General features: G+C 37.0%; 1 protein-coding gene across 2 annotated transcripts in view; it reads left to right on the plus strand.

Annotated features, from left to right (window-relative positions):
* Positions 1 to 15,428, plus strand: part of NRIP1 (nuclear receptor interacting protein 1) — a 95,967-nt gene that overhangs the window by 45,960 nt on the left and 34,579 nt on the right. For both annotated transcript variants that reach the window (XM_080830367.1, XM_080830368.1), the window contains one exon: positions 2,513 to 2,634. The gene's annotated coding sequence lies outside the window, so the exon portion shown is untranslated. The remainder of the gene's footprint in view (positions 1 to 2,512; positions 2,635 to 15,428) is intronic.

Consider the following 15,428-nt stretch of genomic DNA (forward strand, 5'->3'; position numbering starts at 1 on the left):
CCTGATACACACTAGACACACTAGCGTGTCTGATACACACTCAGCACCCAGAAAACAAGGCTACCATTAATTACCTTTTAAGTCTCTGGTAGTCGTGGGCATGTTGGTAGGAATGCTAGCTATAAGGGTTCCTAATGCTTCAAGGCCTCATTAGCAGATGCTGACCAGCTTGTTAATGTTGTGCCTCTGAAGATGGTTACTGATATTTTTGTGAGGAATTGATCATTTTCTTCACTGAGTATACTTGGAGTCGTCTGGAGACTGTTTCTTGTCTGCACATGTCCCAAAAAAGATTTGGCCCCAAAGGTGGTATTTTAAAATACCATTAAGTTAGATCTTTTGACATCTCGTAAGTCAATGTTTGTAGCATTCATAAATTTATGTATATAGTTATGGTTACTTTCTTTTACCCACTTTAAAATAAAAGGTAATACATTTTCTTTATTTTTCAAGAAGGAAAGAATTGCAACTGAAAATTAAACAATTAAAATCTACTTGAATTTCAGAGCTTTAATAGGTAATGTTGACAAGGGGCAAGATGGGGTTGCCAGGGTATAGCTCCTGAGGTTGGGCCCTGGGGATTTAGGAAATCCCTAAGGCCCCCAGCAGATGCTAATAGGAATACTAATATGATTGCAAATACGGTTATTTTTAAATTCACATATAACTCACTGCCTTCTAGTTATAAATAATCAGAAGTGATTGTTCCCTGTTTCTCTTAGAATTCCTATCACAATTTATAGTCAAGGCTCAATTTAAATCCAAGATTTGTAATTTGGGGACACGACACTTGACTGGCCTTGCTCAGTTGTCTGTTTCCCCTCTGTAAAATGGGATCATGCCTTCTCTGCTCGTTTCACTGAGTTACGAAGATCAAATGAGGTCATGCCCATGAAAACGCTTTGTAAAGCACGTAGCTTACTAATTATTACTCCAGTTTATCCTGTCAGACCTGCCCTTTTTTCATGACTGTTTGGTAGGTCACTGGTGGAGGTGACATGATAGCTCAGAGCTCTGTAATGGGCACCAGCTCTGAGGAGTCTTTTACTCGTATAGGGAGCGGACAGTTGTAGACTGTTAGTATTTTTATCCTTGAATTCATTTTATTTTACCAAAGTAATATGTGTTTACTATAAAGAAAAAAGAAACTAGGGACTATAAATCAGCAAAAAGGAAAAATAAAAATTACCTCTAATGCAGAAATAATTGCCACATTTATTTTCATATATGTTGGAAATAAATTCAGCTATACTGAACATAGTGTTCTGTTTCCTATTTTTATCACTCAGTGTATGTTATATGGAATGATAGCCTATAATTTTTTATATAATATGTTTGTAGCTACATAGTATCCTACCATGTAATACGCCAGAATTTATTAAACCTGTCTCAAATTTGTTATTTTACATTTAATGGCTATTTTCAATTTTTTTTTAACTATTAGAAATAATGTATATTGTCACATCCTTATGGCTGAATACTTGCATATGTCCTCATTTTTTTTCTCATTATGATAAATCCTAGACTTGGAATTGCTACACAAAGGGGCATACAACATTTGAAGAAATTTAATATTTTGTAGCTTTATTAAGTCGTAATTGACATCTAATAAACTGCACATGTTTAAGGTTTACAGCTTGATCAGTTTTGAATATGTATACACCCATGTCCAACACAGTTAAGGTAATGTCCTTTTGTAATCCTTCCTTCCTGCACCATCCCACCCCTCCATCCCCAGATAACCACTGAAACATTTTCTTTCCCTGTGGATTACTTTGCATTTTCTACAGTTTTATGCAAATGGAATTACAAACTGTGTATTCCTTTTTGTCTGGCTTCTTGCACTCAGCATAATTATTTTGAAACTCATCCGCGCTGTTGTTTATATCAATCGTGCATCCTTTTTTGTTGCTGAGTAGTGAATATCCCATTGTATGGGTATACCATAATTCATTTACCTCCTGAAAGGCATTTGAGTTGTTACCAGTTTTTGACTTTTTAAAATAAAGCTGCTTTGGAGATTGGTGTGCAAGTCTGTCTCTGGACGTAAGGCATTTGATATTTATTACAAATTTTGTGCTAGAAGGTTACATAGGGAGTATTTTGTAACAGAAAAAGCTTAATATGAACATCTATTTTTCCTTTTTCCTTTTTAGTTTTCTTTTTTCTTTCTTTCCTTTTTTTTTTTTTGAAATATACCTTTGGGAGGATTTAGAATTTTTAGATGTAACTTAATTGGAATAATTTGACAGAAATTTGAAATTAACAGAGTTTAACAAGCACATCCTAGCAACCTTATTCACAGTTGCGTTGAAACATCTACTTCGATCAAATGCATTGTCTAGAAAGCAAAAGTTACGTAGTTTCCCTTAATGAATGATCCCTATTTCATAAAACTCTATTTCTCTGTTAAATGACTACTTTTACATTGAACTTGAACAGAAAATACACTGGGAAAAGTTTACAGAACTCCACAAAAAATATTCTAGAATCTGGTTTTCCTTTTCCTCAGGTGCACACTAGACCGGAGGAGGAACGGGGAATTTAAAGACTCCAGATGACACCAGAGCTCCTTTTCAACAGCCTTCTCCATTTCCTTTCTCAGAAAGTAGAGACAGACCTCAGAGACAGATGGTGAGAATATTTTTCCTGACTTCTTAAGGCTTAATCATGGTGATTTTAATATATTTTGGAGAATCCTTTCTTAGTGATAAATTAGCTTGTAATCACCAGATTTATGTTTTGTGTTTTATCTGTGCAAATTATTTCATTAGGCACAATGTGGTTTAAAACAAACAAAAAAATCGATAGTGAATAAGATACAATCCTAAGGAACTTACTGAGAAAAGATAAGTATAGATAAATTTAATCAAGTAGTAAAAAGAGCTTAAACGCCATAAGAAAGACAGAAAAAAATATTCTATAGAATTCAAAGGAGTAGATTACTTCTGGAGAGGGCGATTGGGAAGCTTGAAATTAGAAATAGTGTTTGTGTTGATGATAATTTGTTTTTACGAAAAAACAGAAAATGAACAGTTAATATAAAACCCGAAATAGCAATCTGATTTCAGATAAAAAGTTAATTATTGTTTTGGGGTGCCTGGGTGGCTCAGTGGGTTAAGCCTCTGCGTTCGGCTCAGGTCATGATCTCAGGGTCTTGGGATCGAGCCCTGCATCGGGCTCTCTGCTTCCCCCTCTCTCTCTGCCTGCCTCTCTGCCTACTTGTGATCTCTCTGTCAAATAAATAAATAAAATCTTTAAAAAAAAAAAGTTAATTATTGTTTTGAAGAAAAATAGAAGCATGTTTGGTTATTGTGGGTTTATTATAGTCTAAGTCAATGATTACTTTTTGAATTAGGTAAAATGGTTACCTCTTATAAGGCAAATAGTATATTAGCATTTCTGAGAAGCGATAAAATGGTCTGATTAAATTAACACAAGTAAGTGGACGGTACAACAGAAAGAGATGGGTGAGTGGCTAATTCTATGTGGATTAACACTCCTGTTATCTAGTAGAGCTAGAACCTAAATGAATTTGTCATGTCTTAAGCTCTTGGACTTTGTGCTGCTTACGCCTGGGCAGAGAAGCACTCCAAATAAACTGGGAAAGGACATAGTGATTAATTATTGTGCTCATCATTGGTTGTGAAGAGTTCACTTTCAATTAGCTAGCTAAAAACTCTCGTTAGAAGAAAGCAGATAGGATATCCTGAACTTCCTGGTGTTTTAATGGACCCTGATGTTTCTAAAGGAGAATGGCAACTTTGAATCAAATGTGTTCCTTATCTAAGGTGTCATATGGTTGGCACAGTGATAATACAAATTCCTTTTTCTCTACTATTCTGATTATATTCAGAAAACTTGGTAATTAAGTTATTTAATCATTCTACTTCTTTCTTATTTTAATTCTGTTTATTCTTGTAGTTTAAGCAAGAAAATCTTTAAAACATTTATTTAATAAAAATTACAGTTACTAATAATTATTTGGTTGCTCGTCATTCATCACATACTCACATACTATTTTTTCCCCAAATCAAGATTTTAAATCAGCCAGGCTTTTATTTGTTAAATACTGAGTTCTTTCATTCAGGTATAATTATGTGTTAATGACTGATAGTCTGAAATCTGTTTTTATATTTGATGAGCAAGGTTGTTACTGCACCCCAATTCCCAACTTTTAATTTCATTAAAATGAAAATTATAATCATGCATATTCTTGTGACCCGCAAGATACAATTAGTTTGTTGTTGTTCTTTATTTGTCAACGCCTTTGTTGTACCAAGTACCAAGTACCGACCACCACTTTGACAGTTGGATAAATAAATCATAGATAGCCAGCTGACAAATTTACTTAGCCACTAAGTTGTCCTTGAAAAATGGTCAGATTTAGATCTTTCTCCCAGATAGAAAAGACAGATTATTAGAATGTACAATGAATAGTTTGGAAAGCATATACAAATGAGCTATTTGTGATAATCATTTATGTATATTTAAATTTTTTTCAAGATTTGAAAGTGAATATGTTAAGTATATGTTTTCTAAATTGTGTTTTGAATGAGACTCCATGTCAAATAAATTTGGGAGAAGTTGTCATTATATAAAATATCTTTTCAGTAGGCATTCCATTAGCTACCCATTGAATTCTCAGTTTCCAAAAAGGAGGGCCTTATTTAGACTAGTATTTGATAGAAAAACATTTGAAGACTCTGAATTAATATATTCCATGAGGTTTTACTATGGTTTGTCTGTCATATAGCTACACTCCAAAAACGGGTACGGTCACTTTTTTTTTTTTTTTTTAAGGAAGAGAGAAGGTGGGGGAGAGAAGGGAGAGAGAGAGAGGGAGAATCTCAAGCAGACTCCACACTGAGCTCCAGAGCCTTATACGGGGCTCAGTCTCACGACCCCGGAATCATGACCTGAGCCAAAATCAAGAGGTGGATGCTTAACCTGCTGAGCCACCCAGGCGCTCCAGTACATCATGTTTTCTGAGTAATGTCCTGAATGAGGCCAAGGAGGGTGATTAGGAAAAAAGGAGAAGAATTTGATTAAATGAATATTGCAAACCATATAAAGCATGAAGTATTTGTAAAGCTTCTCAGTGCCTTAAGCGAGATCTCCTTTGCTCCCTTGTCAGCTCCTTCTTTTGAGCAAAAAAAGTAGTCATCCCACATAACTAATAAAATAAAATCCCTTTTTTTTGTTTTTTTAGAACTCCATATACTTTCTGTTTATTTCAGAGTGCAGCATTTGTTAGCTGATTTTGGCAAATACTGATAATATAAAAACAGTGACTGTCTCAGGTAGAATTAGATAAATTGGCCATAAATCAATTTAGCTTAAGTACTTGAATATACTCATTTTCTCACTAAGTGGAGTTTTTATTGCTGTATCTCATGATTCTCACTGGGAATCTAGGTGAGTTATTTTAGTTGGAATGAATTCCCATAAACTAACTTGTCTTTCTCAGCTGATGTTTCCCTGGCTTTGTGGACAACCTGGGCAAGAGAATTTGGGTGATGGACTCAAATGAAGTATTGATTTCCAGCATTGCTTCTACCTACTCTTTAATTTCTTTTCCCACAGCCAGCATCTTGTCTCAGAGTGCAGACCTCATATGGAATGCTTGTGCTGGAAGCCTGCTTACTTATGCCTTTGTCTCCACAACTACCACATTTTCCTAAAACTTCCAATTTGCTTCTGTTACTTCTCTGATAAAATAATTCAGTGATCCCAATAACATAACGACCGTAGGAAAGTGACAGGCCTTCCTTAATCCTAATTCACTGTTACAATGGGAACTGTTAATATAATTAACATTTTGCTGAACTTGATGTCATTAAAGAATTGGCTTTTTTAAAGTCTTTTACTTAGTACCTTAATTGATACAACTAACATCATTTTGAGAGGAAAATTCCCCACTACACCAAGCCTCCATGTCAACTCAGGTTTTTTTCTCTCCCATGAAAATTTTCAAATGAAATAATTAAAATAATTTTAAAATGTCTTGGTAAGAGTGTCCATTCACTTTTTCTTCTTATTCACACTCTGGTTTTTCTGACTTAAAATAATTGTAGTGAACCTGATATTCTCCTTGATTCTCTGCGATGTTTGCCCTCTAACCACATGGCCTGAGGTTTGCACGTTGAAGTTAGTGTGATGCTAACAGTACAGCTTATGCATGTTATTTAGATAACCAGAATTTCCTCATTCTAGATCAGAGATACACTAGATATACTAGAGTAATTTTCAAACCCCATTTATTTAGTTATTTAGTTAGTTAGTTATTTGCCTTTACTTATAGAAAGATTATTAATAGGGCACCTGTTGTGGTTCAGCCGATTGAGTGTCTGACTATTCTTGATTTCAGCTCAGGTCATGATCTCAGGGTTGTGAGATCAAGCCCCAGGACAGGCTCCCGCACTGAGCATGGAGCTTTGCCCAACGGTCTCTTCCACCTTCTTCCTCTCCTCGCCCTCTCCCTGCCCCGCCCTATATGAGCATGTCCTCTCTTTTTCTAAGCAAAATAGATCATGAAATTTTTATCTCCAGTTGTCCTTCCTCCATCCCGCCATCCTGCAGCTTGTTCTCAAAGGTTCTCAAAATACCTATGGTGAAGGACCAGTTTTTGTTTACACTCCATTTTTTTTAACAAATTTATTTTATTGTATTTTTTTAAAGATTTTATTTATTTATTTGACAGAGAGAGATCACAAGTAGGCAGAGAGGCAGACAGAGAGAGGAGGAAGCCGGCTCCCTGCCAAGCAGAGAGCCCGATGCGGGGCTCGATCCCAGGACCCTGAGACCATGACCTGAGCCGAAGGCAGAGGCTTAACCCACTGAGCCACCCAGGCGCCCCATTTTATTGTATTTTTAAAAAGCCACTATCTAGGACAGATTTTGGAAATGAAGAAAAAGGCCTACAAATTCACAAGTCCAAATTTTTCATCATTGACTTCAACTGATATCAAATTACATTTCGAATTCTAGAAAGTGTCTTCATTACTCACAATTTCTGTGCTTTGAACAGAGGTCCGTTATCTGTTACTAGAAACTTAAAGTCTCTAAAACATCTGTGTGCTGTTACTCTTCCCGCTGGGACCGATGCACCTCCCCCTGCTTGAAGAGTGCTCTTTAACTTCTGTTCCATTTGGCAAAGCTTGATTTTTGCTAGTCAGTTCATGCCACCTCCGTGGCAGAGTGCCTTCACTAACAAACGTGTTCCCTGCCTGTCTTCCTCCCAAGAATTTGCCCTTCCATGCTCTTTTTGCTTTGTGCATGCCTTTTCTTATACTAGTATCTCACTGGGTTGTGGATTCCGTTTTTCCTGACAGGGTGAGCCTACCAAGGGCTAGTTTGTTACTTAGTTACCTTCCGTCTTCAGCTCTCAGCACACAGCAGCTTATTTATAAATATTTTGGATTTGTTACGTCTGGCGTGGTGGATTCAGAAGAGTAGTAACCGTGCAAATGTGGTAGATGCTTCATATCGTCTCTAGCTTACTAATTTTCTTTTTCAAAGGGTCATTTTTTCCTTCCCCCTACTCAGGTCTCTGAGATGTTTCTGCATAGAGAACAGTACTTACCTGGCATAGTTATAGCATAAATTCTTGAAAATTAGAAAGTAGAGATTTTGTTGGAACATTCAAACCAAGATGGAAGTTCTTAACTTTATTAGAGTAGACTAGCAGCAGCTCTCAAACTTTTCCCTCTCAGCACCCCTTCAATCTCTTAAATTATTGAGGACCCAAGAGAGCTTTTCTTTATGGGGGTCATATCAACCAATATTTTACCATATAGAAATTAAAACTGAGAAAATTTGTAAAGCACAAGAATATACAAGGCTACACTCCATGAGCCATTAACACATTAGCCATGACACATCACATGGCCTCTGGACAACACCGTTGTACACTCATGAGAGAGAGAGACAAAATGGGTATCAGATTAGGTTTTGACCTCATGCACCTCCTAAATGGATCGTTGAGACTCTTGGGGTCCCTGGACCACGGTTTAAGAACTGCTTTATAGGAATTTAATGTCTAATTGCCTACAGAATATTCTGTATTTTTATTTCAATAATGCATCATAGCTTTTGTGTTTGTAGGTTAATAAGTTGTGTGGGTTTTTTGGTTTTTTGGTTTGTTTGTTGTTCAGTATCTACAAGTCTTACAGTACCCACCCCCATGTTAATATCTAGACATCCAGTGTGCTGGAAACTTATTACCAGTAGGGTGGAGATGCTCACTCAAGAAGTTATTTTGTTTGTAGATACTTGGGAAGGTCATTTCTAGTTGTGCCCTATCACTATACTGGCTTTCAATTGCTAGACCTTTTTATGATTTGTGAATCTCCAAATACATCTCCTGTGATGATGATTCTTCCTCTGGAGGGTTTGGAGACTTGATCATTTCTTAAGGAGTTCAGAGAGTAAAGTTTGCTTCTTCTTCAGTAAAGTGAGTATTCCCTTCAGAATCTTTCTTCTCTCCTTTGTTTGACCTTCCCCTCCACTTGCCTCAACCTGATCCCTGATGCTGGCTTTCCTTTTCTGAGAGTACAGTCTGCTCTCTGGCAGATAGTTTCTTGGCCCTGGTGACTCCTGTTCTTTTTTACTCCCTCCCTCTTACCTTGGCTGATACTCTGTTAAATTCTTTCTGAGGTCTTAGCAGGACAGTCAGTCTCCAGAGTATTTGACGACTCTCTTCAAATTGCATGGGTACTGGGTCTTCCCAGAGAGTTCTGGGATTTCTCTGTATACCTTGTCAGCTGTCTGGGAGTACCAAGATGGCTGCTAGTTGAGACCTAATTCCCTGACAACTCAATATTCTTTCTACTAATAGGCTTTTTATTGTGTAATGGTGTGATGGTGTGAACTATAATTTAGGGACTTATCATTATAAGTGACACACTAGAAGCACAAAGCTGATAGAATGTTGGGGACTTTTTATTTTTTAATTCTGAGTTCTAAACATAGTACATACTCAATAAATGTTTGCAGAGTTAATTTTGTGCTCATTAGTGTTGATGAAATGCTTCATAATATGGTAGCCTCATCAACCACGTTATGATTTAAGCCAGACATCTCTGTCTTATACCCAAGGGAAATATGCCTTCAAACTATTCTGAAAAGGTACATATTGCTGCCTTCAAAAACAACAATCCCTACCTGATACTTAATGAAGATTATGATTTGAAATGTACAAAATTCAAATCTCAATGGATTCTGATTCTGACTCTTCCCTGAATACCTCTATAGGAGTTCTTAGTTATCATGAAACTTTGTATAAATCATGTCAACAAGATGATTTACAAATGTGGGCTTGAGATACAATAATTATTTTCATTATTTTTTGACTTAATGAATTTGCTATTAAAAATACCCTTTTTTACAGCACTATATATGTTCTATAAATTGCTTTCTAAATATTCAGACCAGCCTTTATTTATTTTTCAGTTATCTTTTTCTTTAACATTCCTGCCCCTGTCATATTTTGACCATGTTTTCTTCTCTGCACGACTTCATCCCAGTTTCTCCCCTCCAAGCCATCAACGATTCTACAACTTCTGTTTTTGTTTTTGGCATGCATTTAATCATACCATTGCCTGTAAACCTTCCACTGCCCACCAGATAAAGGCTAGCTCCTTGGCATGGCCTTGATTCAAAGTCCTTGGTCCCAGTTACATTTTCAGCCTAATCTCTAGTCACACTGGACCACCCTCTTCCTGTATCACACTCAGCTCTTCCCTGCCTATTTATGTAACCCAGAGTGGCGCCATTCTCTTCTCCCTGGCCAGACCGTCCTTTTTTTAATGATCACGGACCACCACCTAGGGCACATGTACCTGTGAACGGAAAACCTAGTTACTGCTCACTCTGCATCCTTAGAGTTCGTTTTTTTTTTGTTTTTGTTTTTGTTTTTCCTACCAGGTTTCCAGCTGAAGCATTTAGCACAGTGTATACTCTTTTCTCCTTTTGCACAGGTACTAAAGAAATTCACATGTATGGTTCACTCTCATGCGTTATCTACTTACTAGTTACTGCTTTACCCTTTTCCTGTCCCATTCAGGAAAGCCTATCAGAATTCAAGTTAGTGAAAGTGTCGTTGTTACTCAGCATAATCTTCAGGTTACTTAGTCTTTTTTTTTTTTTGAAGGGCATGATTTGAAACCTATTGAACCTTAACAAATTCTGTACCTTTTACTAAATGCTCTTTACAACTGATTATGATATACCTTATGTCCAATGGTGACAAACAGACATGTTACAGGTGCAGAGATACTTAAAATGCAGTATCTTAAAATCAGTGTTACAGTGTTTGTTCCCTTAGACTATTGGGAACATAGCTACTAAATTAAACTTTGAGAGCATTGCCAGAGAAGACTCACACCCTGTGCCGGCACTGATACTGATTTTTTGTAACAAGCCTGACATTGCTTTGTTTAAAGTATGTTCATTTTCATTATTCTGATTTCTTCCTTTTAGCAGTGTATCCATCATGTTAGATACAAGAAATTTGTAAATGTATGATGTAATTTTCTTTACCTGTTGTAATTTTAGTGAGGTATAGGTAATACATATGAAGCTTGCAACTTAACCAGCTAGAACCTCGTTCTTTAAAAAGAAAGAAAGAAAGAAAGAAAGAAAGAAAGAAAGAAAGAAAGAAAGAAAGAAAGAAAGAAAATTCTAGAGATTAATGTTGATGGAAATATTTCCTTACTCTTAACCTATGACTGTTCTGCAAATCTAAGAGCAAACAAACAGAGCTTTAAGTTTTACATTCACTGCACTAAAATACAGGCAAGAAGAAAATTGACCCGAATTCTTAAATAAGTGCGACGGGGAGGTTTGGTTTTGAGGGCTAATAGCTGCCCCATCCTTTGTGATTGCTCGCTTACATAATTTGTTATGAAAGAATGCTTCTAGGTAAACCATATCTCCAGAAAGCTTGCGATTTGTTCTGTTCTGCTCGGGAAGGGTTAAGAGGAGACAACATCCTGTCAAAGACCTTGTTTTTAATTTTGCCTCTCACACTGGCACAGATCCTGCTAAGAGCAGCCCAGATTAGTTCGGAAAACCTTTGAAGAGATTTAAGATGTCCTTCAGCCAGTTTGAAGGTTTTTGTCTTGCAAATCCAGTACAAGGGCGCCTGCAGGCATCTCGACCCTTGCTGTGCGGCTGATGCAGCTCAAGGTCACACTAACCCGCCCTGTGACATTCAACAACAAAAAAAAATTATGCGGTGAAACTGCTTCAGCGTTTAGCCAACCAACAACTTCCTTTAGTGAGGAACTGAGGAAGAAGTCTTTTTCCCCCCCCTCTTTTTCTTTTTTTGGGGACTCTGTGAATTTTTTGCTGTAGGAAATAATCCCGGATTTATGGTGTGTGTGATGACAAGGTCATTTCTTAATTAGAACACATGTAAAGAACAAAGCTAAATGGCTTCAAAACAGCTTTGTAGTTGATGGAGAGGATTTAAATTATTTAAAGAGATAGTCACCCATGTATGATGGAAGCTGAATTCTAAAGGCATTAACTCCTTCATTCCAGTCTACTTGCCATTTCTTTCTTTGAATTCTTACGTTTGACTTGAGAAGGTTGCCTTCCGAACTAAAGCAAATGTGTAAATGCCCACTTTTTAACAAGGTGAAATGTAATTTATGAATCAAATTCTTGGGTAAACTTTTAATGGAGAAGTTTTCTTCCCATGACAATTCTCTCCTGGAAATTTTATCCAATGACTTGATTTAGGAGCTAGGAATTATGAACTTTTCCCTCTGGCAACCGTGATTTATTTATAATGTGTTGGAGGGGATGAGCGAAGGGCTTTTTATTGCCTCACCTTGTCTCCCTCACTTTTGCCCATTTGTGATTTAGAATTCTAGTTGAGCAATTTATCCCTGCTTCTTTAGAAATTATAGCACAGATCATTCAGGTTCCTCAGCTCTCAAAGAATCAGTATGGGAAGATACATGCTTTTTCCTAAGGGAAAGAAAAAAAAGGAGTGTCAGTTTAAAGTGGACTTTCAGAAAGTTGTTTCTAAACATACAGAACTTTTTTGAGGCACAACGAAACCATGTCCATAAACACTGAGCCATACTGGATTCCCTCTCCTTTGTGGGACTTGTTTGCCCATTTGGTTCCTCCGTTGTTGCCTTGCAGTGCTAAGTAGCAAAGACATTCCTTGGAGAGATCCCAGTGCATTAGCTTCCTATGCTTGGGACTTAACGCATATCACACCTAATGCAGAATAACCCAGGTAATTTATAGTTGGTTTTTTAGATACATATCATACACAGAAGCACACACTGCAGTTACTTCTCTGTACACAGAATCACACCATGTACAGAAATTTAACATCGGCGTAATGATACCCACATCACAGTTTTCTCAGAATCCATACCCGATGACTTTCTTGGAGACACTTCCCTGCGAGTGTGATTAAAGTAGAATCAGGGCAAGTACTCGGTGAAGAGGGATAGTGTTTTAAGTGCGATTGTTTGAACTGATATTTTAGATTTTGTGGGCCACACTTAAATTTAAGTTTGAGGCAATAGCACGGCAGATTGTTTAAGAACAACTTCGAGTTAACTAGACTTCCTGTTCTGAAGGATTTTCTTCTAGTCAAGAAACCGTTTATTTGGGTCTTCCCTGAAAAGTAAGAAGGTATGTGTTCTTTGAGGTTCTGGGCATTTTAAAGGATTTTACGTTTACAGAAGGAAAAAGCTAGAGGGAAAATCTATATGCAAGAAGATGGTCGTGGGATTCTTTGTGTCCCTGCCCTTGCCTGGAGTCTGCTGTGCCCTTATGTCATGTATGACCCAGGCTCACCTGCTAGTAATTTCTAACTCACTGTCCTAATTCATCGATTTGTTATCACTAATTGTTCTTCATTTACTTCTGTGTAGTTTCCAGTACCTAAAGGGTTGAAAGGTTGCTGTAATTGGCACCCGCAGCTGCTCTTTCTTTTGACAGGGGATAATTTTGCAGCCTATGCTTTGTGTGACAGCTGCCTAATTGGGCATTCTCCCCTTGTAGCAAGCCTGCCTCCTCCAGCCTCCCTGCTGACAAATGGTGGTGGATTATAGATGAGGACACGCTGACCCATTCGACCTTGCTGAGACAGCGGGGAGGGGCCTCCTGCTACTTGAGGGAAGCTTTAGGTCATTTAGAGGACAAGGTCATGAGCCAGGTGGGGAAATGACATGATATCACATGACAGTAGCCTGATGACATGGTCAGTGTGTCAAGGACAAATGCATCAGTATTGATTAAACATTATTGCAAACATTATTGCAATACTTCATTGAAGGCCCTAGTATTTCTTAATTGTTCCTGCTGCCTTTTTTTTTTTTTTTTTTAAAGAAAAGTGTGCAGAATAGGACATGTTTTCTAGCAGTGTTAAAACATTTGTGTACATGAAAATAGAACTGGTTTAGGAAGCCTCCTGTTAAGTTTCTTTGATTATCTAGAGTGTTTTGTCCCTAATTATTGCTTCATTTGCAGCCCCTCGACTGTCAGTACTTTTGGGGAGTTTTTTGAAAATTAAGGCAGGCAATTAAAACGAGGTAATATGTGTTGTTAAAAAATATTTATCAACTACTGTCATCACCCTACTCAGTGATTGGCTTACCTTTTCACATTTTGGATAAAAGAAGAATAAGCTAAGTAAAAATGCCCCATAGAAAGGAACCTCAGTATTTTGAATTTAGGAGCTCAAAATTACCACTATGCAACTACCATAATTATAAAGTGTTAAAGATGTTTTTTAAATAATTTTGAGACCTGAAAATATTTTTTTTAAATAGCTTGTGGTTATACTTTGTATGAAAACTTTAAGATAAATGAAAATCTTCTGGACATCTCTTCACTATTGGTAATGCACGTGCTTTTCTTGAAGGAGTAGATGTGAGCTATTACCTTTTTAGTGCAAAATGCTAAGAATCTTTGCTGAGTCCGTTAACCCTATGTTAATACTTGAAAGTATAAGTCAGTGTAAACTGTATTGAATAGTCCAATTTAGAAAAATGCCACGTTTAAAAAACTGAACCGTATAATGCAGAGAATACTGATCATGATTCTGGTTTCTGGAAAAACGTAATTATTGTTGGGTACTGTTGGATCTAAGCCCCCAGTCCAACAGGAGGTAATTTTATGCTCCTGAAATTAAAAAAAAAAAGAAAGAAAGAAAGAAAAGAAAAGAAACTATCAGTGGTAAAGTGTGATGAATTAGTTCACTGAAGTAGACACATCTGTATTTTCATGGCATGTGCATGGGTGGGTGTGTGTGTGGGTGTGTGTGTGTGTGTGTGTGTGTGTGTGTTTCATTTTGACTGTGCTGTGCATGTGTTAGCTGCTCTCAAACCCTGACTCAAGCTTGGTGGAGGTTTAATCCTGTGCCCTTGTACACGTAGACTTGATTAGTAGTTGTGGTTATCTCAGCAGAAGACATACCGCCCTCCTCCCAGTATTGGTCGGGACCCGGGCATTGGGGAGTCAAGGCAAAGGAGAGAGAAAAGAGATTTTACATTAGTATTCTATGAAAGCCTTACTGTCTGCAGAACAAATTGATTGCTCCGGTGTACCTGTGCTTGGCACCACTGCTGTGAAGGAAAGGTAGGGTTGTAATCTGTTTTATTGTATTACATATTGTGACACTCCAGGAATATTTAACATGCGCTCTTCCTGTGGCACGTGCTTTAAGTGTAAGTAAAGAAAAAGGAAATAAATAAATGGAAAGTATGCGAGAGCAGTGGGCTACAGCTTTGTTTACTTCCATCCATGAGAGTTCATTCGAGTAAGATAATTTTGCTGAAAGCGTCACGAGGAACAAACCCTGATTGATAACGAAACCCTGTAAAGTGTTCTGAGGCACTAATCTGCTTCACTGCTTGAAACGTGTCAGGCAGAGATGAAATTCAAGCTCATATTGTAAGATTTTAACCACAAAATGAATGGGAGAAGTCATGGAGGACAGAGTTGGTTTAGGAAATGATTTTTAATTATTTTCAGTATATTACCTTGTTAAAGGTCCTACATAATGTGGTGTAGAGAATAAGAAAAGAGATTTTCATTAAAAAAAAAAAAGTAATCACTGTACCACCTTAAACTATATTAAGTAAATTAAGAAATGTTTTATTTACTTTATTCTTTTACTAATTTCATGCATTTATATGGACATTGTACTACTGTTTGATTCTGTTGTAGGAAATTGAAACATTTTTTCAGGGTTTTTTTTTTTTCAATTATGTGACTGTCGGATACTTATAGTGTAAAATTTAGGATTGTTTGGTATGAATTCAATAAATGTTTTAATATTTCACAAAATGGTTGAAATATCTGTGATTGGAATTTGACCCCTTGCCATTTTCAGGCATTTTTGAAATGTTGTGGCTGTACTTTTGAGGTTACGTATAAATCTGTACTGTGAA

The sequence above is a fragment of the Martes martes genome (genome assembly GCF_963455335.1).
Source record: "Martes martes genome assembly, chromosome: 1".
In the NCBI taxonomy this organism is placed as follows: Eukaryota; Metazoa; Chordata; class Mammalia; order Carnivora; family Mustelidae; genus Martes; species Martes martes.